The sequence below is a fragment of the Dama dama genome, chromosome 7 (assembly GCF_033118175.1).
Source record: "Dama dama isolate Ldn47 chromosome 7, ASM3311817v1, whole genome shotgun sequence".
Classification (NCBI taxonomy): Eukaryota; Metazoa; Chordata; class Mammalia; order Artiodactyla; family Cervidae; genus Dama; species Dama dama.
The window spans coordinates 2817942-2827085 of NC_083687.1; the positions used below are offsets into that span (position 1 = coordinate 2817942).

Below are 9144 nucleotides of genomic sequence, written 5' to 3' on the forward strand. Positions count from 1 at the left end.
AGCAGAGCCCCTGGGCCTGTTGAGTGCCACCTGTCCTCTGGGAGCCTCCTTGGGCCACATGCATACGTAGAGGTCCCGGACCGTGAGGCTGTGCTGAGCTCCCAGTCCTGAGAAAGCCGATTAACTACACTCTGGAGAGGTGGAGATTGCCTGCTTGGAGGCTCTGCTGCTCCTGAGGGCCTGGCCCTCTGTCAGGGACTCCAGGTGACCTCCCTCAGTCTGGGCTCTGGGAACTGGAGTAGAGGGGAGGCTCTGGGGTCGGGCCGCCCACCGCCAAGTGCCCCGTAACTTCTTTCCTCTGGGCGTGTAGATGCTGGTGGACACCAGGGGCTCCTTGGTCACTGCACCATCTATGCGCACCTCTGACACCTGCCTCGTTTCCCTGCATGCGACACTAGGGGTACTGTGTCCCACCCTCAGACAGTGAGGTGACTCCACACAGACATGCCCCCTGCCCATTCCCTGGCAGAGGTGAGTACTATGAGCTGTCCTCTTCTCCAGGGCAGGGGTGGACCAGCCCTCAGGGGCCTTCATGCTCCACACTGCAACCCTTAGAGCTGAGAGTGTGCGATCCTCATTCTCACCCCTGCTCCAGAGCATGAGAAAAACAGGGGAAGGGTGACAGGCCTGGCATGTCTCATTACAGCTCCATCTGGAAGATGAGGAGCTTCCAGTACAGCGCCATCTAATCCCACCATGACACGTGGATGAGGTTTCTCCCACCCTGGACTCAGGGCCAGCACTGCCCCAAACTCCCTTCCTTATTCTGACGGGTGAACTTGCTTCTGACACTTTGTGAGCCTGGGGGGAATTTCAGCTTGGGCAAACTCTTCCCCTACAGACTCACAAGTTCAAGGCAGAGAGAGAGGTGGGCAGGACTGAGCTGCATCCTGAGAAGAGGGAGGTCTTCAGGTCTAGTTCACCGTGACATGTCCTGAATGCTGTTGCTTGTTTCTGGAAAGCTGTGCTGGTATTACGGACACTGAGGTGCAGGGAGGGAATTAGGGTGTGGATGAGTATCCACGCTGGGGTTCACTTTCCTTCCATGACCGCATCCCATATGGAAGTCAAAGCAGGCGCCTGGGAAGAGTGGACCCTGACCCATTTCCTTTCTCCAAGCAGGGCACAGACAGAGCACCATTTCTCAGGAGAAAAGACATTTATTTCAGAAAAGAATTTTTTGGTAGGAAGAAGCTTTTAACACACAGAGGATGTCCTAACATGAGAGAAAAATTGTTCATATGCACAGTATGCATTTTTTCTGGGAGAAGAATTTTCCTACCAGGAATGCTGTGACAGGGATGTTCTGATTGACCAGCAGAGGTGTATTTCTGAAGAAGACAGTGCCTTGGGCTGCGGAGGGGATGGCCTGGGACACTTGTCACTCTTGATCCGTGCTGGCAGGCTCTTCCCAGCTGGGGACCTGGCTCCCTGGGTGGGAAGGTCCACGTGCTGTTCCTGGGACTGGTCCACTTCCTCTTTGTAGGATACATATGGCCTATGGGGGTAGCTCGCTGGTGGTGGGCTGTTTGTTTCATCACTCTCCTTTGCTCTTGATTTCAGAGAAAGCCGTGGTAGCAGTAAGCTGGACTTAATGGGGCCTGAGTTTCTGCTTTGTACCAGTGAAGCTCCGAAGATGTGGTCCATGGTGAAGCTCCATCTTCTCCTATAAGATCTGTCCAACAGATGTCAGTCATGAGAGCCTGAGCCTCAACAGCCTTGCTGTCCGCAATCAGACTTCTTTTGACAGTCCCCTGCCTCTGGGCTGTGTCTGCTGCAGGCTTGCTTTTTGCAGGGCTTGTTCCAGTCTTTTGCCTTCAGGGGCAAATCCACTGCAGAAACTGCTTAATCTTTTCTTTCAAGTGGTTTTCTGAAGAAACCTGTCCCTTCTTCAGGATTAACTGTTTTGTAGGGACTCTGCTGATTCCTTTTTCTGGCCAGGGTGGCTCATCCTGCGGGCCTGGTAGAACCTCTGTACCACCAACCCCTTTTTATGCTATTGTAGTTTGGGCCTCCTATTAGTCTCTCCGGCATCAGTGGAGACGAACTTCCTTTGCTGACTCTTATGTTGGGGCTGCCTTCTCCGGGCTTTCTGCTGTCCCTGGCTGTTCCCTCCACTGGACATAACATCACATGTGTGGGAATTGGACAGGGTTTCAGAACAGCACAGAGTTTCCTGGGAAGCCAAGGTGTTTGTGGCAATGAATATATCTGAGTGACAGGTTTTGAGAAGCCTCCCAGCGGCACAGTCTTGAAAGAGCAGGCAAGTGGCCTGGCCTTGAGCCAGTTTCTGCCAGTCTATGAACCCTTGGAACTTAAGCTTATGAAACTGTTCATCAAAGTATACATCTTCTGGATTTGTGGCAACAGTCTTTGTGTTTGAGGAGGGATTTTTATGGGACCTTGGAGACCATGATCTTATATCAATATTAATTATTTGGGATTTGATTAGTAGACTAGATTCAAAAGAACCTTTCTAAGCAGGGTCTCCCTCCACAGCCTCTTGTTTTCTGGAAGATTGGGAACATTCATCAGGGTCCATGACAGTCACACTAGAGCAAGTTTCTGGGGTGGCCCAATCCCCAGATTCCTCCTGTGGCTCATTCCTGGCCATTTCTGGATGTGGACTGGTCTCCAAGCTGCCTTTGTCAGCCTCCACAATAGACTCAGTGTGCCAAATTCTGCCCCCAAATGTGTATGTGGGGGCCTGAGAAGGTGGCTTGTCTTCCTGCCCAGCCACAGGGGCCTCTGAGGGCTTCTGGATGTTTCCAGTTGAGGTTCCTCCCAGAGCCCCCCAGGTTTTCTCAGTTGCCTGGTAGGGGTCAGGGCAGGTACTCTCCAGGGTGGGCACTGCCTGGATTGTTATCACTTTCTCTCCTGGATGGGGATGAGAATGTTTTCCTGAGCCCTCTGTTAACTTGGGTTTTTGGGTGGTCCCCAGAGTCACTGGTAATCTTCAAGGTGGATCTTGGAAGTCGTATGTGATGAGAAGTTTTCAACTTCAACCTATATAGGAACCTAGGAGAAGGACCCATCTGTGCCTCACCTGAAACTTTATTATATGAACTTCCAGCTCCTGTTCAATATGAGGACTGAGGACAAAAGACTCATAGGAAGTCTACATGGAAGCTTCCCAATCCTGAGAACAACCTGCATTTTCTGTTCCCATGGGAGCATTTGACTGTCCAGGAAGGTCTATGAAGTGGTTGGCAGAAAGCCTTGAACAATAGACATTAACAGGGATCCAACCCTCATGGATCTGCTGTGACTTCCTGTTTATAAAGACCCCCAGGATTTCTTCTGGATGCTTCCTGCCTGGGCTCAACTCTCTTTCTAACTCAGGCTTTGCACTTGGGACCTTCACTGGAGGGTTTGCTGAGGTCATGCACAAAACTTTTAGGAACCTCCTCATGCTCTGCTTTACATCTTGGCTCAGGAGCTTTCCTGTTGGGATCCTTGCTAGGTACCAGGATGCCATTTTCTGTGTTTCCTGGCTGCTTTTGCCTAGACCTGCAGAAAGCCTTGAGGATCTCTTTGTGTCCATTGCCTGCCAAGGCCTTGGGGATTCGCCCTGAGGCTGCATCACTTTCTGAGACTCTTGGGTTCTGCGGGGGGGCCACTCTCTTGCTGCATGAACCTTTTGGAAAGAGGGCACTCCAGTCTCTCCTGAACCTCAGGGCTGATCAGATCCCCAGGAACAAAGGAGACAGATTTGTGTGGCTGGGAAGACCTGTTTTCCTGGGGAAGATTGGGGGTGATCTGGCTAAAGACTTGCTGAGATTTTTCTAACCAAAGAGGGTAAAGTTTGCCCACTTTCTAGGTGCTTTTTTAAAAAGTGACATTGTAGGATTTGAATTGCATTGAGGATCAAAGTTTGTGCCTTCTTTTGGACTATAGGTCAAGACACTTCATTATAGACAGTCTTCAGTTGAGAGGAAGATGGTTCCATTGGGAAAAACAGTGTGAGATGGGCAGTGGGTCCCCATGTGTCCAAGCATCTGTTCTGGTTTGCTTTTTATTTTCCAGGAATTCTGGTGCCCAAGGTGTCCTCCTTGTCACTCAGTGACTTAATTCTCTTCATCAATGAAGTCACATGGCAGCCTGCCTCCTCCTTCTTTTCTTACTCCTTCCAAAACATTAATTCCACTCTCTTGGTGATTGACATTTCTAGCAGCTTCTGCACATCTGTGCTGACAAAAAAGAGGCTACCTGCCTCTACCTGTCTGTTTCTTGGGTCTCACCAAAATCATGCCTCTGGTGAGTGTATAGGAAGGTATTCTTTTGGGTCCCCAAGTGTGTCAAGGTGGACAAGCTCCATTCTTTGGCAGCCCCCGCCACCAAGACAGGGTAGGAAGAGGATAGCTGGAACAGACGATCCCTACGATGGCTGGTCTCCAAGGGGAGCATGGGCGTGACCTTTGTGGGATGGTGCCCGTTGTTAGTGCCATGGGCTCACCCTGAGGGAGGCTCAGCAAGGAGCCTAATGGTGCTGAGGTGGAAGGCAGGTCCCTGTATCAGGATGACATGGTGGGAAGGAGAGAAAACCAGTGGGTGGAAGACTGTCCAGGGGAAAGAGAGGCTGTGGTGTTGGCGAGGCTCTCAGGGATGAATCTGAGTGAGTGGAAACTAAGGCGGGAACTAAGCCTGGAGAAAAGCTGGAGAAATGCTTGAGGCTCGAGGCAGAGGCCGTTTGGGCAGAGGAGACATGGAGCACATGGGGAGCGGACTTTTCCCGCCAGAGCTGTTGGGCTCCAGGAGGTGTTTCTTTGCACATCTCCCCTGGGGCATCTTGAGAGGAGACCTGATGAAAGCTGCCTTTGTCAGGGAACCGCCCCAGGTGTCTGCAGCAGACATGAGGAACAAGCGGCAGCCAGGAGCTTCTGGGCCTGGAGAACTGGGCAGGCTGGGAAGGGGTGGTCATCTGCAACCAACTGCCCTGCACGAGCCCCATACTGAATTCACAATGTCCGTGCTGTCTCTCACCCCAGGATTTTAGCCATAACCCACCCCCCCCCCCCCAGGACTCCCCCTTCCAGTTCAACCCCAGGCTACCTGCACCCCTGCGGTCACACCATAGGCTCTGGAAAGAACCACCACTGAGGAGAGAAGGGGATGATTCTCTACCTTTGCAGAAGCGGTGTCACATCCCAGACCTCTTCCAGTGGTTCCAGGCAACCTCTGCAAGCTGGAAATCAGCAAACTGGGTCATGGTGAGGAAGCCAGGGCATAGGGGTATTACAGGAGGCTGACTGCAGTATCCCTTTAAGGGGACACAATTGGGATATTGGAAACCAAGTACCAGGGCCCAAGGCCACATGATCCCTGACAGTGATGGTGAAGCTGTGATAAGGTGTACATTAACAAAGTGCTTTCATATCCACTACCCCTTAATGCCTTCACCAGTCCCTTTGTGAGGGAGAATGGGCAGCATTCACTGCATAGATGAATCTGAGAAATGTTAAATGATGTGCAAAAATAATTAACCTCAAATTAAAATGAATAAATTAATTAAAAAAACGATGTGTCCACAGTTGGACCTGGAGTCCCACCTCCCAATCCAGCTGCTATTGGTAGTGCAACCCAGAGGCTCCTGCTGGGTCAAACCTTTTCCCAGGCCCCTCCAGCTTCATTCTCTACATGGAATCTGGGTAGTGTCTGGGTCCTGTTCTTCCAGGAGCTTCCCTGAGGGTTCTATTTGCCAAGGGACGGGCCCTGCCACTGGCCTCCTCTGAGCTGGTGGACATGGTCCCTCAGGGTCGGAGAGATGGGGATAAATCCAGGGGCACACATAGCTGAATGGCAGAACGTACCTTTCAAAGCTCCACTCCTCTCCCTACTCCCACTTCTCTGCTTTGGCTCCTTTTGATGCTGAGACAGAAAAAATGCGGACTTGAGACCCAGTTCTCAGTCTCTCTAGACAAGCATCAGACTCTCAGTGTCCATACATAATATGACTTTTGGCATTTCACTATCAGAGCTCTGTGGTTTTTCTTTTCACGAATTTCTAAGGTGGATGAAAATATTTTGTTTTCCTTTTTGAAGCACATAAGGATTTTTGAACTGAGATTCACCCGGATCTTTTGTCATTGTTCCTCTGCTCAAAAACGCACACATTCTCAGAACAATGGGTGACTCTGACTCTGTCAGGTGGTCCTCTGTTTCCGAGTCCAGCGCCCCACTCCAAGACTCTCAAGACCTCAGCACTGTCCTCAGATCAGTCCTGTCCAAGATACCTGTTCACGGCTGGTGAAGCGGTGCTCGCGCACCTTGCTGTAGTTGAGACTGAACTCAGTATCCAGGCCTCGTGCCCTGGTTACTGTGTTTGGGAGATACCGTGGAGCCCTCGAACATACCTGGAAAACTGATATCTGAGGTCTTTGGAGAGACGTTTTCACTCTGCCCCCTGTCCAGCCTGGTTGTCTCCAGAGGGTAATGTTTTATTCTTCCATGAGAATAGATGTCCTATTCTTTCCCTTCTCAGGAATCTCTCTAGATGATTCAGAAGTGTAGAAATAATAATAGAAAAGAGAGGATCACGTACTTGTGGGTCTCAGCCAAGGTTTCCTTATCTTCCTGATGGTTCCATGTTTCTAAGGAGGAGGAAAGAACGGGTTATTCTCCAGCTAAGGAAGGATCCAGAAAAGGAGCCCTAGTGTACACAGAAAGGGGAGGATGGTATCGATCTCCCAGGAATTGGAGCTGGAGTTCCGTCTGTATCAGAAGTGCTTTTCAGAGAAAAGAGAGGATTCTCCATTGTCTGCATCACACGGCTGCCCTCAGGAAACTGGGCACAGGGTGAGCTTGGGGGCTAACGTTCTAGGCCCACATTCTCGACCTGTGATCGGTCACAATGGGCTCCTGAAGGTGAGGAAGGAGCAATGGAGGCGGAGGCTGGGACACGCCACCCCCTCCCCGGGACATTCAGCCCTGCAGCTCCACCCACCTCCCTCCTCTGAGCCTCCCTTCCTGTCTTAGTCAAGTTTCAGAGCTCAGACAATGCTTACTACAGTTTATGTCAGAAAAAAAAAAAAAAAAAAAAGATGGAGGGAACCAGATGCAAGTTTCTGGTTGTCTCTCCTCTGGGCTTGTACAGTGCTCAGCTCTCTCAGCAAACAGTGTGACAGTGTGTGCAGAGCAGTGTTAGCCATCATTAAGCCTTGGTGTCCAGGGTTGTTACTGGGGCTCAGTCACATTCGAATGAAAGGATCATATGACTGTACTTATTACTTAGTCACCAATACCCCTCCCTGACATCAGACTGTTATAGCCTGTCCAAGTGACCAGGAGCTGATTAATAAATAACATCTTTTCTAACTTTTCTCACTGCTTCCAGCTTAGGACAAACCAGAGAAACCCAAATATATATACCTAACCAGTCACATAAGGTGCCCTACTTTGGGACTTCCCTGGTGGTACAGTGGCTAAGAACCTGTGTGGCAATGCAGGGAACATGAGTTTGCTCCCTGCTCTGGGATGATCCCACATGCCCTAGGGCAGCTACACCCGTGTACCACAACTCCTGAGTCTATGCTCTGGAGCCCACAACTACTGAAGCCTGAACACCTAGAGCCCGAGCTCTGCAACAATGAACACCTTACTCATCACAGCTAGAGAAAGCCTGAGTGCCACAGTGAAGACCCAGCAGAGCCAAAGATGATAATTAATGCAAACGTTAAAAATATGCCCTACTTCTAGTTACCTGTCAACAGCTTCCCAGTTCCAACCGCCTCTACTCAGGGCACATCCAAAGCCTCCCATTATCTCCCCTGTAAAGCTCCCCCCTCCCCTGCCAAGCTTTGGATCTCTGGCCAACACAAGTAATGGTGGCTGACTCCCTTGTTAAAGCAAGCTCCGAACAAACAACTTGGCTTCTTTTCATTTGGTTGGTTTGTATTTATTCCCACCTACATTTTTAATGGTTTTCCTAGATTCAAGTCTTAAATGATAGAAAATTGAAATAGAAAAGTTATAGAAAGAACACTGTCAAGGTTCTGATTCAAGACGGTGACGCAGGATGATGCTTTGCTCACCACCTTCCACGGACACACCCATTTTACAGCTCTATGTGGAACAATTTCCTCGGGGCAGGGCTGGGAGGACTAAAGACTGGCTGAGCAATAACTACACATCAGGCAAAAGAGAAAAAACACACACTGAATCAGATATGAGAAGGCAGACCACATCTCACAATTAACCCCACCTCTGACACTGCAACGCACAGTAGGGAGGGAACTCAAAAATAGGAGATTCTCCCTGAGAAGCAAAGGAATCGAACCCCACATGGAGTACCCCAACTTTTAAGACCTACATATGAGAAATGAGCCCCCAAAACATCTAGCTTTGAAACCCAGCAGAGATTGCATGTATTATACAAGACCCTAAGACTGCCATGATCTAAGAAACAGATCTTAAAGAGCTCACGTATCACACTCAGCCATCCAATGGCCCAGTCCATTGTGCAAACTTTAAGTGAGAGAGAATCATTTGCATGTATTACAGCATTGACCTGAGGGGCACACACCTGATTTAAAACACACAGCAAAGAGTGTGCTAGACAGTCATCAAGACAGTATGGTACTGGCACAAAGACGGAAATATAGATCAATGGAACAGAATAGAAAGCCCAGAGATAAATCTACGAACCTATGGACACCTTATCTTTGACAAAGGAGGCAAGAATATACAATGGAAAAAAGACAACCTCTTTAACAAGTGGTGCTGGGAAAACTGGTCAACCACTTGTAAAAGAATGAAACTAGAACACTTTCTAACACCATACACAAAAATAAACTCAAAATGGATTAAAGATCTAAATGTAAGACCAGAGATTATAAAACTCCTAGAGGAGAACATAGGCAAAACACTCTCCGACATGAATCACAGCAGGATCCTCTATGACCCACCTCCCAGAATATTGGAAATAAAAGCAAAAATAAACAAATGGAACCTAAAGAAACTTAAAAGCTTTTGCACAACAAAGGAAGCAGTAAGCAAGGTGAAAAGAAAGCCCTCAGATTGGGAGAAAATAATAGCAAATGAAGAAACAGACAAAGGATTAATCTCAAAAATATACAAGCAACTCCTGAAGCTCAATTCCAGAAAAATAATTGACCCAATCAAAAAATGGGCCAAAGAACTAAACAG

General features: G+C 49.1%; 1 long non-coding RNA gene across 1 annotated transcript; it reads right to left on the bottom strand.

Annotated features, from left to right (window-relative positions):
- Window positions 1–1189: 1189 nt before the first annotated feature.
- On the bottom strand, window positions 1190–6568 carry LOC133059346 (uncharacterized). The gene is made up of 3 exons (XR_009693522.1): window positions 6354–6568; window positions 5811–5868; window positions 1190–5185 (listed from the first exon to the last, which is right to left on the bottom strand). It is a non-coding gene; the product is annotated as an uncharacterized LOC133059346 (long non-coding RNA).
- Window positions 6569–9144: the final 2576 nt, after the last annotated feature.